The sequence below is a fragment of the Capricornis sumatraensis genome, chromosome 11, assembly GCF_032405125.1.
Source record: "Capricornis sumatraensis isolate serow.1 chromosome 11, serow.2, whole genome shotgun sequence".
NCBI lineage: Eukaryota > Metazoa > Chordata > Mammalia > Artiodactyla > Bovidae > Capricornis > Capricornis sumatraensis.
In genome coordinates, this window is record NC_091079.1 from 50,593,337 (window position 1) to 50,610,147 (window position 16,811).

Consider the following 16,811-nt stretch of genomic DNA (forward strand, 5'->3'; position numbering starts at 1 on the left):
ATAACAAGGAAAACCATTAAATGGGAAGAATTCGTTTACATGGTGATCTAGGTGCACATCTTTCTAAGTTCAAAGCTACTGTGTGGCTCTATCAATACTAGATCTCAAATTATTAGAATGTGTCTCTCACTGTTCTGATCAATTCGATTCCCGTGACTGTGCTGCTGCTGCTTGGTCGCTTTCAGTCGTGTCCGACTCGGTAGGACCATACTGGAGGAGGATGCCATGCCCTCCTCCAGGGGCCTTGACTGTGGACTTGTCCTAATGCAGCCAACTAAACTTAAAAGGAGAGGCTGTAATTTGGAGCAGGCTAAAAACCATGGGAAATAAAAATGGAAACCTTGAAGGTGATCCAGAATTAAAGCAGGCTAGTATTAATAGATTAGTTTTTTAAAACTTTCTTATCCTAAGAGACAAATCCATAAATTGATTAATTTCACTCCAATAGCTGTTTCTTTCTTTTTTTTTTTTTTAAATAGCTGTTTCTATATAGATTCCTGGAAGTTAGAGATTTGGTATACTAGACCAGACATACTATTGATTTCTGTCTTCACTCTCATAGGTAATAAGATTTGAGAACAAGCTCCATTTCTAATTTTTGTTTCTTTGTCATGCCAGTGTTGTACCAGGTATTGTTGAAGGTGCTAGCTGATCACTGAATCTATTTACTCTTCATTACAGACATATACTGTGTTTTCTTGTCTCCCTTGCAGTTAAGTGTAGCCATCCAGATTTGGGTTTCCCAGGTGGCACTAGTGGTAAAGAACCTGCCTGCCAATTCAGGAGACGATAAGAGATGGATTTGATCCCTGGGTCTGGAAGATCCCCTGGAGGAGGAAATGGCAACCCACTCCAGTATTCTTGCCTGGTGAATCCCATGGACAGGAGCCTGACTAGCTACGGTCCCAGGGTTGCAACGAGTCAGACAGGACTGAAGCAACTTAGCATCCAGATTTAGCTCATTTAAAAAAAAAAAAAAATCTTCCACCGGCAGTCTTCCATGCTCTTTCCCTTCATTGGCCACATGCTAAAGACAGCAGAGCCACAAGTTACAAGGAGCCAAGGTCCCTGAAATTACAACTTGATGGAGAGTCAGCCAATATTTGTTTTGGACTTTACATGGGCAAAATAAAAGGGTATATTGAGCAGCTAGCCTTATCCTAATAAATGCACTTGACACTCATTAATGGATAATACAGAGCAAAAACGTCATCTATCCATTTCTGTAAGCCTAGCATCTAGTGTAGTCACTGGCACAGAAAATGCATTTGGTAGAAACTTGAAACTTTGAATGAAAGACTCTAGGTTAAGCCAAGATCACATGTGACTTAGGAGTTTGCAGTATATAGTAGGGAAAAAGATACTAAAGTATATCATTAGTGAATATATAATCACAAATGTATGATTAAGGTGCTATGAGGAGATCTACTTTAGATTTGGGGTTCAGAGATGATTCCCTGAAGTAACATTTAACTGAGGCCTGAAGGAAGAGGAAAAATTAGTCAAACTAAGTTGGAAAAGAACATTCCTGGCAGTCTCTTGGGGTTGGGGAGAAGCTTGCAAGTTTCAGGAACCAGAATAAGGCAGCATGGCTGAAAGTTATCAAGGGGAAATGGTGCTAGTAAAGATAAAGAGGGAACTAGGTCATACAGGCATGTTAAGGGTTATGGACTTCATGTTAAGGGTTTAGGATTTCATCCCACTAGCAATGGAAATCTATTGAATTAAGTTATCAAATTGGCAATATAAAAGTAGTCCCTCTATCTGTAGAATGAATTAGAAGGGGATGAGATTGTATGTGGACAGAACAGTGAGGAGATGGTTACAACAGTGCCACATGGTTTAGGCTGGGGTCCTGGACTATCATGCAAAGCTTGGGAGACCACACCCTGCACAGAGCAAAATGGGGCTGGACTTGAGCCCCAGCATCTGCCAAGAGGAAGGGGCTCCTTTTTCTAACTTGGATAAATGTTAGCTCGACCAGTGCTGTGAGTGATGGCAGTGATGATGGAGCAGAGTGGACAGATCTGAGTTGTACTTTGGTTAGCAGAATGGACAGGATCTAGTAATGAATTGGAGGGAAGAAAAGAGAAAGGAGAGATCACGATGAATGCCATGTTTCTGCCTGGAGTCCACGGATGAGTAGAAATGCTGTTTATTGAGATGGCCTAGACTGGGATAAGAGCATGTCTGAGGGTGAGGGTACAATTTTTAGAAGAATCTACGCCTGTGAAACATGACCTGACGATCAGAAGTAATGGCCTCCACCCTCCTTTCTCCCAGAGGACAATCCATCTTCCCCTTTGCTGAGTCTAGATGTTATCCAAACTGTGGTGGGGATAGGGGTGGGATGGGGTGGGTTATGGGGGGTTGGTGCACAGCCTTGGGAGTTGGACACCTGTTACCCAACTTGAAACTCAAGACATTAACTCTTACCTGTCTGGAGCAAAAAGTAAGTATGACGCTAAAGCAGATGCCTTTTAAAGATAAGGGAAAGATGATATTTTTACTCTTTTATTTTCAATTATAGTGGAAGGGATGTCAGGCTCAGGCAATTTTTACATTAAATTTGAGTATATTTCCCTGTACATATGTTTCCTTTTTAAAAAATGTCGCTGCTTGGTGCTTATCCAATCTATTTAAATAAATTCAATTTCAGTATTTACTTATATTTGACTCATTGTTTTCCACACACTTAAATTCTACCAATTTCTATCCTTTAAATGTTAAAATATATTTTTCTTATACATGATTGCTTTACTGAGTCTATTTTTGCCTCTGTCTGTAATCTCACCTTCCTATCATTAATTACCACTCATCATTTTCTCTTTCGTCTATAACTTTGTTGTATATTAGTTGCCTTGACTTTTTGGGTTCCAGATCATTAAATAATATCAAACAATGAAAGACTTTGACCCAGATCTTAGAGTCTTGGTTGGTGTGCTTTATCATCCTTTTAAATATAGATGTAGCATGAAAATAAAATGTGAATAAAATTTTAATTACTGTTGAGTATATCTGATGTTAAAAGCCAAGACTGGTTAGCATCCAAAAATAGCATCATATTCACTTGACTAAAAAGAAGCTATGATGCCTCCAGTAGTCTCATGTGATCTCAAAACATTCTGTAATCTGATGCTTCTCTGACCTTCCAACTAATGTCTCAATGGCAATGGCAATAATTATTAACATTTATATTGAGCTTACATATAGTATAGGCTTCCCTCATAGCTTAGTTGGCTGCAATGCAGGAGACCTGGGTTCAATTCCTGGGTCAGGAAGATCCCCTGGAGAAGAAAATGGCCGCCCACTTCAGTATTCTTGCCTGAAGAATCCCATGGACAGAGGAACCTGGCGGCTACAGTCCATGGGTTCGCAAGAGTCGGACACAACTTAGCGACTAAACCACCACCACATTATAAGCCAAGCACAATAACTCAAATGAAGTTTCCATTATTATTTCTGATTTATAGATGAAGAAACAGACATAATAAAATTTAGATGACTTGTCTACATCATGCAAATTATATGTGGTAGAGCCAGAATTCCAACTTGGAAAGTCTGGCTCCAGAGCCCATACTCTAAACAACTAAGCCATACTGCCTCTGAACAGTCTTGTAACCTCCTTCCTTGTCCACTCCCTCCTCCACTGAAATACAGATGTAGGTTCTCAAGTTCCAACCCATTCCTCCCTCATGCCCACCTCCTCCCTTCCTCTCATCCCCACACCACACGTCCATACAAACACAAAGCTTTCCTGCCCCTGTATGCCTTTGTTCATCATTCAGCAGTCCAGAGCACCTATTACCACCTCTTTTTTTTCGCTCTCCCCAAAGTCTTCCCAACCTTCCAAACCTCAGTGGAATTCATCCACTTCTAAGTTTTCTCCTTTTACCTCCAACAGCACAAATCCCTCCCTTTTCTAGCCTTGTATAACTTTGTCTGGGCTTCCCAGGTGGCTCAGTGGTAAAGAATCCACTAGCCAATGTAAGGAGACCTGGGTTCAATCCCTGTGTCAGGAAGATCCCCTGGAGGATGAAATGGCAACCCACTCCAGTATTCTTGCCTGGGAGTGGTTGCAAAGAATCGGACACGACTGAGCAACTGAGCACGCACGCATATCTTTGTCTACCTCATACTTTATACCTAAGTATATAACCATGGTGGTGCTTAATCAGACTGCAAGTTTTTGAGACCAGGGATTTAAGAAAAGATAAAGAAGGCAATAGAGAAGGAAATGGCAACCCACTCCAGTATTCTTGCCTGGAGAATTCCATAGACAGAGGAGCCTGGCAAGCTCCAGTCCATGGAGTTTCAAAGAGTTAGACACGACTGAGCGACTAACACGCACAAAGAAGGCAACTTAGTAAAAGATGGGAAACATGGATTAAATCCAGAAACATAATCAGTTTTGCTGAGACCACGATAATGACATGAATGAGAGAGGCCATCTCCAAAGTCATTTTTCTCGTCTGTTTTCTTGCTTTTCATTTAAAGAGTTTAGTCTGAAAACTTGATATTCCTTATTTATCAGTCTGCTTGTTTTCATCTTATTTAATAAGGAAGTAAATGAATAAAAGGTGTCTTTAAACTCAGAGGTCCTGCTCACTATTCTGCAGAAAAAGTGTCAAAATACACTGAACAGCACAGATAAAAGAAGAGCATGGTAGGCTGAAGAAATTCATCTAGAAAATATAAGAAGAGCAAACAAATTTGCAATTAAATTTATATCTATATCAAATACCAAGAGGTGGTATTTGATAATGTGAAGTTTCAAAAAAATTAAATGTTGTGGTTAAAAAAAATTATAAATCTAGAGCTGGAAATTGGAAGTAATATAAATTTCCATAAATTTTAAATCATTCAGTGCTAAATATTTACAGAATAATAAAACTGAAAATATAAGCACTTAGATTTCATTAAAAATTTAAAGTTATAGAATTCTCTCTAGAGGGATGGAAAGCACTTACTTTCAATCCATGGTACTGTTCTTTTCTGTATACATTGTTATAATTTTTCCTATAAAGTCACACTAATGTTAACTACTACTTATTAGGTGTTTACTTTGTATGAAGCCCTTGACAAGCATTAACTCATTTAATTCTTACAACTCAGCCATGTATATGTTATTATTCTTCTTTTACAAATGAGGGGGAAATGGTTAGAGAAGTTAATTGTACCAAATATAAACTTGTCCCTTGCCAAAGTTCATGCATGCTCTTATCCATTGTTCTGTCTTTCTTAGTCACATTTTGAATAAGTGCTTTTTGACCAATGCTGTGCCATAATTATATTAAGGCAGGCCCATATCTTTCTTTCCTTTGAAAGTACTCTCAATAACTAGTACACATTAATTACTCAGTTGCTTAGTCGTGTCTAACTCTTTGTGACCCCATGGCCTGTAGCCCACCAGACTTCTCTGTCCATGGGATTTTCCAGGCAAGAATACTGGAGTGGGTTGTCATTTCCTTCTCCAGAGGATCTTCCTGACCCAGGGATCGAACTCATGTCTCCTGCATTGGCAGGTGGATTCTTTACCACTGTGCCACCTGGGAAGCAGACCCGTATCTTTTATTTCTTTTGAAACAACTGCCAACAACAAGTACACATTAATTACTAAGTGAGAATTAATTTTCTGGAGGTCAGGTTTTTAACGAAAATTTTTACTTGGAGATTTTTATTTAAAGCCTGTCTTTTAAAGAAACTGTAATCTGAAGCCTTCTGAAAAAAGAAATTTCTAGGCCCAGATAGAATTTACTAGTGAAGCTATCAAACATTTAAAGAAGAAATAACATCAACTCTATCTCCTTCAAAAAATAGAAGAGGGGAACACTTCTCAAATCGTAAGGCCAGCATAAACCTGAAACCAAAGCTAGATAAAAATAATACAAAAAGACAATTACAGACCATTAACCCCTATGAATATAGATGTAAAAAGCCTCAACAAAATATTAGCAAATCAGATTCAGCGGTGTATGAAAGTTCACCACAACCAATAGGAGGGGTTCATCTTGAGGATGCAGATAGGTTCAATATTAGAAAACCAAGCAATGTAACTGACCACACTGACAGAAGAAAAGATAAAAACTGCATGATCTTATCAACAGCTCAGGGGAAAGCAAGTGGTAACATTCAACGCTCATTCATTGTAAAAACTCTGAGCAGGCATCCTCAACTCGATTAGGGACATCTTAGAAAAAAACCCAACTCTTACCCTCCAATTAAAAAAAAAGGTCACTGCTCAATAAATATTGAATAATGAAGAAAATTGAAAAAATATGTATCCTTGAAAAAAAATTTTTTAAAGCTATAGTCAACATCATACTCAAATGTGAAAAAATTCAACAGTGAAAACCTGAATGCTAATATTGGAAACAAGGCAAGGGTGTACATTCTCACTACTCCTATTTAGCATCACACTGAAGGTCCCAGCCAGCACCGTAAAACAAAACAGACACACACAGAACGGAGGAAACAGGCTTTCCTCATTGACAGTCAGCATAATTGTCTATGCAGAAAATCGCAAGGAATCTACCAAAATATATCTAGAACTTATCACTGAGTTTAATAAGGTTGGATACAAAATTAATGTACAAAAATCTATTTTATATTTACATATTATTCATATGCATTGGAAACCAACCTTTTAAAAATACCATTTAAAATAAAGGCAAAAATAAAAGGTTTAATTGTAAATCTAGCAAAATATATAAGATCGTATGATGAAAATTTTGAAGTGCTCATGAAAGAGCTCAGAGAAGACCTAAAGAAATGGGGAGACATCATATTCATGGATGGAAAGACATGGTAAAGATGTCATCTATAGGTACAGTATAATTTCAAATCTATAGTTATAGAGAAGCTGATTCTAGGATTTATATGGAAAGGCAATGTAACTAGAAGAGTAATAAGAATTTTTTAAAGAATAGAAATGGATGAATCATAATACCCAATATGAAGTCTTAATATAAAGTTGTGATAGTCAAGACATACAGCATTGGCTAGAAGATAGGCATTCAGGTCACAGAACAGAATAGAAAGTCCAGATAGACTCATAGAAATATAGCCAGTTGATTTTTGACTAAGGTTCAAAGACAATTCAGTGAAGAAAGGATAGTCTTTTCAATCAATAGTGTTGAAAAAATTAAGACATCCATATGTGGGAGAAATAAACAACCTCAACCTAAAGGTCATACTTTGTACATAAATGAACTCAAAATAGGTCATAGACCTAAATGTAAAATATAAAGCTATTAAACTTTCAGAAGTAAACATAGGATAAAATCTTCATGAGCTAGGGTTAGGCAAAAGTTTCTTCTTCATGACACCAAAATCATGATCTATAAAAGAAAAAAATTAACAAATTAGACTTGACAAAATTTAAACCGTTTGCTCTGTGAAAGACATTGCTAAAAGACAAGTTACAAAATGGAAGGAAATGCTTGAAAATCATGTATCTGACAAGTAACTTGTATTCAGAATATATATTTTTTAAATTCCTGAAACTTACTAAAAAAACAACAACCCAATTTTCAAAAATGGGTGAAAAGCTTGGACATTTCACTAAAGAGGATATACAATGCAAATAAGCATTAAAAGGGCTTCCCTGATGACTCAGCGGATAAATAAAGAATACACCTCCAATGCAGGAGACAGAGGAAATTCAGGTTCAATCCCTGGGTCGGGAAGATCCCCTGGAGAAGGAAATGGCATCCACTCCAGTACTCTTGCCTTAAAAACCTGATTAATAGAGGAGCCTGGCAGGCTACAGTCCAAAGGGTCACAAATTAACCATTAATGCAAATTAAAAACACAATGAGATACTGCTGCTGCTGCTGCTAGGTCGCTTCAGTTGTGTCTGACTCTGTGTGACCCCAAAGACAGCAGCTCACCAGGCTCCCCATCCCTGGGATTCTCCAGGCAAGAAAACTGGAGTGGGTTGCCATTTCCTTCTCCAATGCATGAAAGTGAAAATTGAAAGTGAAGTCGCTCAGTCGTGTCCGACTCTTAGCGACCCCATGGACTGCAGCCCATGGCTGCAGCTCCTCCGTCCATGGGATTTTCCAGGCAAGAGTACTGGAGTTGGTTGCCATTGCCTTCTCCTAATGAGATGCTACTACATAGCTATTAAAATGACTAAAAAAATGGACAATATCAGGTGCCAGAGAGCATGTGGAAGAATTTGAACCCACATTGCTGTCAGAAATGCAAAATGTACACAGCAACTCTGGAAAAACAGTTTGGTAGTTTCTTATAAAGTTAAACACTTACCCTGTGACCCAGCAATCCCTCTCTATTAATCCAAGGGGGATTAACAGTTATAGCCACAAAAAAAGCATGTACACATACATTTTTGCTTCCCTGATGGCTCAGACGGTCAAGAATCCGCCTGTAATGTGGGAGACCTGGGTTCGATCCCTGGGATGGGAAGATCCCCTGGAGAAAAGAATGGCTACCCACTCCAGTATTCTTGCCCAGAGAATTCCATGGTCAGAGGAGCTTGGTGGGCTATAGTCCATGGGGTCGCAGAGTCAGACACAACTGAGTGACTTTCACTCATATATCTAACACACACGTTTATAGAAATTCTATTCATAGTCACTAAAATTGGAAACAACTCATATCTTTTTCACTGAGTAAATGGATGAACAGTAGTACAAAACTACTGGGGTGAAAATATGTGTTTATGGACATATGGATAGCACAAAGGAGGTTTTTAATTTTATTTTGTTTTCTTTTGCATGGGGAGAGAGGATGTCAGTGCTTAACATGTTCTGTATTCTGATTATGGTGGTGATTACATGAATCTGTACATACATGTGTTCACATTTATAGAAATGCTCACTGGAAAAAGTCAGTTTTACCATATGATAATTTAAGAAGCCCTCTTAGTTGCTCAGCCGTGTCCAACTCTTTGCACCCTATTGGCCTGTAACCCGCCAGGCTCCTCTGTCCATGGGATTTCCCAGGCAAAAATACTGGAGTAGGTTGCCATTTCCTTCTCCAGGGGATCTTCCCAACCCAGGGATTGAATCTGAGTCTGCTGTGTCTCCTGCATTGCAGGGGGATTCTTTACCTGCTGAGCCCTTGGGGAAGCCCTCTATTTTTAACACCAAATATCAATTTTATCTCAATGAAACTACTAAATCAGGACCCACTGGACAGAAGATAGATATTTTAGGTAATTGAAAGAAACAGATTTGCTGTATCAAGCAGTAAAAAAAAAAAAAAAAAAAAGTAAGTAGGATTGGTGAGGGCATGTGTCTGGTTAATAAAAGCGGCTCAATCATCCAGATAGGCCATGAATGGAATTTTTTGGATCATTACACAAGATCCCACTCACCTGTAAGTAAGGAAGACTCTTGAAGTGTATTAATCATTCCACTGCAATCAATTATATTTTTTGAAACACCAGTTGGCTCAGTGGTAAAGAATCTGCCTACCAAGCAGGAAATGCAGGTTTGATACTTGGGTTGGGAAGATATCCCAGAGAAAGAAATGGCAACCTACTCCAGTATTCTTGCCTGGAGAATTCCATGGACAGAGGAGCCTGGCAGACTACCGTCCATGAGGTGGCAGAAGAGTCGGACACAACTTAACAACTAAACAACTACAGGAACACTTACTTCCAAAGCTCATTTTGGTGATTTACCACTGTTTTCAAACTGAAAGAGTTTCTGCAATTTCCTAACACACTATTCATAATCCCAAAGGAATTCCTTACATACTAGAAGATGTCAAGATTATTTTCTTTTCAAAATATCACCACTGATGTGCAGGTAAGTAAAATCTCTTAAGTTTTTTAAATACATAAGACAAATTTGCATTTATTATAGGAACAATTTAGTCTTTATCTTGTGTATAAATATGTTTCCTCTGTGGTTGGAAAACTGAATTATAATTGTTTTCATTTGCAGTTTTTAGAGTTGCCAGTTCCAATTATATTAATTTAAAGCTACCTTTTGAGACTAGTTAAATAAACTATGGCACATGCATCTAATGGCATATTCCAAAACCATAATAAGGAATGAGAATGCTTTTAATGTACTGATATGAAATTACACCTAATACATATTAGATGTAAAAAAAGCAAACTAGAATAGTAGACTTAATACACTATGAATTGTGCAAAAATGGGGGAAAAGTTTGTGTATATACATACACACACATGCATGTGTATTTATACTATTTGCTTAGACTGTTTCTGGAAGAATATAGAAGAGGAGAATTAAGTGTTCAGGAGTGAGAGTTGGAATATACCACTGATGACCATTTTATGTATTTTATATTTTGAACCCTGTAAATACATTGCTTATTACAAAAATAAATGTTATTCCCTCTTCTTTGCAAAGAATACCTGTGCATTTTATAAAAACTGCCTAGAAAAAGAAGAAACAATAATTTGATTTCTTTATTGGGGTCAAAAATTCTCACTCAAGAGAAAAATACTGAAGAATAGATTTCTCAGTGATTCCAGTACTGAAAAGCTGGAATAAGGACCTTGGTTCTTATCTTCTTTGAAGAAGAAATTCAGCAAAGAGACCAAGATTATGAAAAAGATAAAAGTTTTGTCAGCAGCAAAGTACATTTGGAAAAAGCAAAATACGTATGAAAGAACACACAGGTGAGCGCAGAGTGAGTTGCACCCAATGGGGTGGCTTAGATTGCTTACCTGGGGGCAGGTTTCTGGGTTATCTCTGGCCAGTCGTCTCCACATCGCTCAGCTAAGATGGATTCCTGCTGGCCTCTCCCTCCTTTTGTCCTCCCCCTAGACTAAGGGCCTTCTCTGTGCATGTGTTGGGGGGTGGAAATTCACAAGAATGCACCCGAGTGGGGCCAATGCACCTCCTGGTACCCCATCTTGAAGCATTAGCAAGAGACCAGCTACAGCTGCCTGGGGCCTCTCTATCTACTACCTCAATTGTATATATTTGTCTGATTTTTTTTCTTCACAAAAAGAATATCTAAAGTGTGTAAAATCCTTTGAATCGTATTTTGCTCTTCAAAATATTGGCTGAGGATAGATAGCACTGGGAGCTGGCTAGAAATCCAGACTCTTTGTGACCTACCCCAGATCTATCAAATCAGAACCAACATTTTAATTAAAGACCTTCCTAGGGGATTTATGTGCACCTTCAAGCGTGAGAAAATACAGCCAAAGGAAAGCTGGAGTTGGAGGAAGATGGTGCCAACAGCCCTACATTATTAGGCAAGTTGATAATATATCAGAATAGAGACAGGTCAGTGAGCAAACTGTGTGAATTTTACTGAAGAACCAAAAGGAATCCTAGAAAGACCCAGAACCAAAGGTCAAAAAAGAAAATCCAAGCTCCTGGGTGTATGTGTGTGTGTGTTTACGCATGCTAGCATGCATGTACTTGATCACTCAGGCATGTCCGATTCTCTGAGGCCCCTGGACTGGAGCCCACCAAGCTCTTCTGCTCATAGAATTTTCCAGGCAAGAATACTGGAGCTATCCCATGTTGAACGTTAGGAACAGCAGCAGTGAAGAGATACCCCTCGTCCAAGGTAAGGAGCAGTGGCTGTGCTTTGCTGGAGCAGCCGTGAAGAGATACCCCACGCCCAAGGTAAGAGAAACCCAAGAAAGATGGTAGGTGTTGTGAGAGGGCATCAAAGGGCAGACGCACTGAAACCATACTCACAGTAAACTAGTCAATCTAATCACACTAGGACCAGAGCCTTGTCTAACTCAATGAAAATAAGCCATGCCTGCGGGTCAACCCAAGATGGGCGGGTCATGGTGGAGAGGTCTGACAGAGCATGGTTCACTGGAGAAGGGAATGGCAAGCCACTTCAGTATTCTTGCCTTGAGAACCCCATGAACAGTATGAAAAGGCAAAATGATAGGATACCAAAAGAGGAACTCCCCAGGTCATTAGGTGCCCAATATGCTGCTGGAGATCAGTGGAGAAATAACTCCAGAAAGAATGAAGGGATGGAGCCAAAGCAAAAACAATACCCAGTTGTGGATGTGACTGGTGACAGAAGCAAGGTCCAATGTTGTAAAGAGCAATATTGCATAGGAACCTGGAATGTCAGGTCCATGAATCAAGGTGAATTGGAAGTGGTCAAACAAGAGATGGCAAGGGTGAACGTTGACATTCTAGGAATCAGCGAACTAAAATGGACTGGAATGGGTGAATTTAACTCAGATGACCATTATATCTGCTACTGTGGGCAGGAATCCCTCAGAAGAAATGGAGTAGCCATCATGGTCAACAAAAGAGTCTGAAATGCAGTACTTGGATGCAATTTCAAAAAGGACAGAATGATCTCTGTTTGTCTCCAAGGCAAACCATTCAATATCACTGTTATCCAAGTCTATGCCCCAACCAGTAAAGCTGAAGAAGCTGAAGTTGAACAGTTCTATGAAGACCTCCAAGACCTTTTAGAACTAACACCCAAAAAAGATGTCCTTTTCATTATAGGGGACTGGAATGCAAAAGTAGGAAGTGAAGAAACACCTGGAGTAACAGGCAAATTTGGCCTTGGAGAACGGAATGAAGCAGGGCAAAGACTAATAGAGTTTTGCCAAGAAAATGCACTGGTCATAGCAAACACCCTCTTCCAACAACAAAGAGAAGACTCTACACATGGACATCACCAGATGGTCAACACCAAAATCAGATTGATTATATTCTTTGCAGCCAAAGATGGAGAAGCTCTATACAGTCAACAAAGACAAGAACAGGAGATGACTGTGGCTCAGATCATGAACTCCTTATTACTAAATTCAGACTTAAATTGAAGAAAGTGAAGAAAACCACTAGACCATTCAGGTATGACCTAAATCAAATCCCTTATGATTATACAGTGGAAGTGAGAAATAAATTTAAGGGCCTAGATATGATAGAGAGTGCCTGATGAACTATGGAATGAGGTTCATGACATTGTACAGGAGACAGGGATCAAGACCATCCCCATGGAAAAGAAATGAAAAAAGCAAAATGGCTGTCTGGGGAGGCCTTACAAATAGCTGTGAAAAGAAGAGAAGCAAAGAGCAAGGGAGAAAAGGAAAGATATAAGCATCTGAATGCAGAATTCCAAAAAATAGCAAGAAGAGATAAGAAAGCCTTCTTCAGCAATCAATACAAAGAAATAGAGGAAAACAACAGAAGGGGAAAGATTAGAGATCTCTTCAAAAATTAGAGATACCAAGGGAACATTTCATGCAAAGATGGGCTCGATAAAGGACAGAAATGGTATGGACCTAACAGAAGCAGAAGATATTAAGAAGAGGTGGCAAGAATACACGGAAGAACTGTGCAAAAAAGATTTTCAACCAGATAATCATGATGATGTGATCACTAATCTAGAGCCATGGCAGTTACCATTTCTCACACTACATATTACTTTGATTTTTGTTGTTTTTTTTGCCCTTCTTTAGAATATAAGCTCCTCAAAGCCTGGAACTTTATTTCCACAGTGGCTGAAAGAAAGACAGTTGTTGAATAAATGAGTGAACAAACAAATGATCCTGTCTTAGCTCAGGCTGCTGTAACAAACTACCATAGACCATGTGGCTTAAACCATAGAAACCCACTTCTCACAGTTTTGGAAAACGGAACTCCAAGATCAAGGTGGTGGATGATTTGGTTTCTGGTGATGATGCTCATTTCATGCAAAGATGGGCTCGATAAAGGGCAGAAATGGTATGGACCTAACAGAAGCAGAAGATATTAAGAAGAGCTGGCAAGAATACACAGGAGAACTGTACAAAAAAGATCTTCACGATCGAGATAATCACAGTGGTGTGATCACTCACCTAGAGCCAGACATCCTGGAATGTGAAGTCAAGTGGGCCTTAGAAAGCATCACTATGAACAAAGCTAGTGGAGATGATGGAATTCCAGTTGAGCCATTTCAAATCCTGAAGATGCTGTGAAAGTGCTGCACTCAATATGCCAGCAAATTTGGAAAACTCAGCAGTGGCCACAGGACTGGAAAAGGTCAGTTTTCATTCCAATCCCAAAGAAAGGCAATGCCAAAGAATGCTCAAACTACCGCACAATTGCACTCATCTCACATGCTAGTAAAGTAATGCTCAAAATTCTCCAAGTAGGCTTCAGCAATACGTGAACTGTGAACTTCCAGATGTTCAAGATGGTTTTAGAAAAGGCAGAGGAACCAGAGATCAAATTGCCAACATCTGCTGGATCATGGAAAAAGCAAGAGAGTTCCAGAAAAACATCTATTTCTGCTTTATTGATTATGCCAAAGACTTTGACTGTGTGGATCACAATAAAGTGTGGAAAATTCTGAAAGAGATGGGAATACCAGACTACCTGACCCGCCTCCTGAGAAACCTGTATGCAGGTCAGGAAGCAACAGTTAGAACTGGACATGGAACAACAGACTGGTTCCAAATAGGAAAAGGAGTACGTCAAGGCTGTATATTGTCACCCTGTTTATTCAACTTATATGCAGAGTACACCATGAGAAACGCTGGACTGGAAGAAGCACAAGCTGGAATCAAGATTGCCAGGAGAAATATCAATAACCTCAGATATGCAGATGACACCACCCATATGGCAGAAAGTGAAGAGGAACTAAAAAGCCTCTTGATGAAAGTGAAGGAGGAAAGTGAAAAAGTTGTCTTAAAGCTCAACATTCAGAAAATGAAGATCATGGCATCTAGTCCCATCACTTCATGGCAAATAGATGGGGAAACAGTGGCTGACTTTATTTTGGGGGCTCCAAAATCACTGCAGATGGTGACTGCAGCCATGAAATTAAAAGATGCTTACTCCTTAAAAGGAAAGTTATGATCAACCTAGTTAGTATATTAAAAAGCAGAGATATTACTTTGCCAACAAAGGACCATCTAGTCAAGGCTATGGTTTTCCCAGTCGTCATGTATGGATGTGAGAGTTGGACTGTGAAGAAGGCTGAGTGCCGAAGAATTGATGCTTTTGAACTGTGGTGTTGGAGAAGACTCTTGAGAGTCCCTTGGACTGCAAGGAGATCCAACCAGTCCATCCTAAAAGAGATCAGTCCTGGGTGTTCATTGGAAGGACTGATGCTGAGGCTGAAACTCCAACACTTTGGCCACCTCATGAGAAAAGTTGACTCACTGGGAAAGACCCTGATGCTGGGAGGGATTGGAGCAGGAGGAGAAGTGGACGACAGAGGATGAAATGGCTGGATGGCATCACCGACTCGATGCACATGAGTTTGGGTGAACTCCGGGAGTTGGTGATGGACAGGGAGGCCTGGCGTACTGTGATTCAAGGAGTTGCAAAGAGTTGGACACTACTGAGTGACTCAACTGAACTGATGGCCTCTTTCCTGGCTCACAGGTGGCCACCTTTTTGCTGTGTCTTCCTTTCGTATAGCCTTTCCTCAGTGTGTGGGCATGGAGACATCTTCCCCTCTTTCCTTTTTTTCTTCCTTTCATTTTTTTCTTTTCTCTCTCTTTTTCCCTCTCTCTCTTCTTATAAAACCACTAATCCTGTTGGATTAGGATTCTACCCTAATGACCTCACTCACCCTTCAGTTCAGTCACTCAGTTGCATCAGACTCTTTGTGACCCCATGGAGTGCAGCATGCCAGGCTTCCCTGTCCATCAACTCCCAGAGCTCACTCAAACTCATGTCCATAGAGTTGCTGATGCGATCCAACCATCTCATCCTCTGTTGTCCTCTTCTCCTCCTGCCTTCAATCTTTCCCAGCATCAGGGTCTTTTCCAATGAATCAGCTCTTTGCATTAGGTGACCAAAGTATTGGAGCTTCAATTTCAGCATCAGTCCTTCCAATTAATATTCAGGACTGATTTCCTTTAGGATTGACTGGTTTGATCTCCTTGCTGTCTAAGGGACTCTCAACAGCCTTCTCCAACACCACAGTTCAAAAGAATCAGTTCTTTGGTGCTCAGCTTTCTTCATGGTCCAGCTCTCATATTTATACACAACTATTGGAAAAACCATAGCTTTGACTATATAGACCTTTGTCAGCAAAGTAACCTCTCTGCTTTTAACCTTAACATTCAACCTTGTGAAGTCACTCAGTTGTGTCCAACTCTTTGTGATCCCATGGACTGTAACCTATCAAGCTCCTCCGTCCATGGGATTTTCCAGGCAAGAGTGCTGGAGTGGATTGCCATTTCCTTCTCCAGGGGATCTTCCCGACCCAGGAATCGAACCCGGGTCTCCCACATTGCAAGCAGACGCTTTACCATCTGAGCCACCTCAACCTTAATTACCTCTTAAAGCTGTATCTCCAAATAGTCACATTGGAGGTTAGGGTTTCAACACATAAATTTCAGGAGGACCCAATTCAGTCCTCAGCAGATCCCACAAAGAATTCCACTCCCACGATCATCAAAGAAATTGCTCTCTTAGCCTACATGTCCTTTGGAATTCTTATCCCAATCAAGACTGTGCTTGCTCTTTGCACACGTGTGTGCTAAGTTGCTTCAGTTATGTCTGACTCTTTGTAACACCATGCACTGCAGCCTGCCAGGCTCCTCTGTCCATGGGATTCTCCAGGCAAGACTATTGAAGTGGGTTGCCATTCCCTTCTCCAGGGAATCTTCCTGACCCAGAGATTGAACCTGATTCTCTTAGGTCTTCTGCACTAGAAGGTGGGTCCTTTACCACTAGCACCACCTGGGAAGCCCCACGCTTACTCTTTATTTAAACATAATTTTCCCTGAGCAAAAATGCTGCAGCCAGGGGGTGTCACTTGGTTTGATTTTCCCTGGGAATGTGTAGCAGTGGCTCTGGACTTGGGAGACACAGGGGCTTGGCCTAGGTCTTCCACAGTTAGCAATCACATGTCCTTAAGTACAT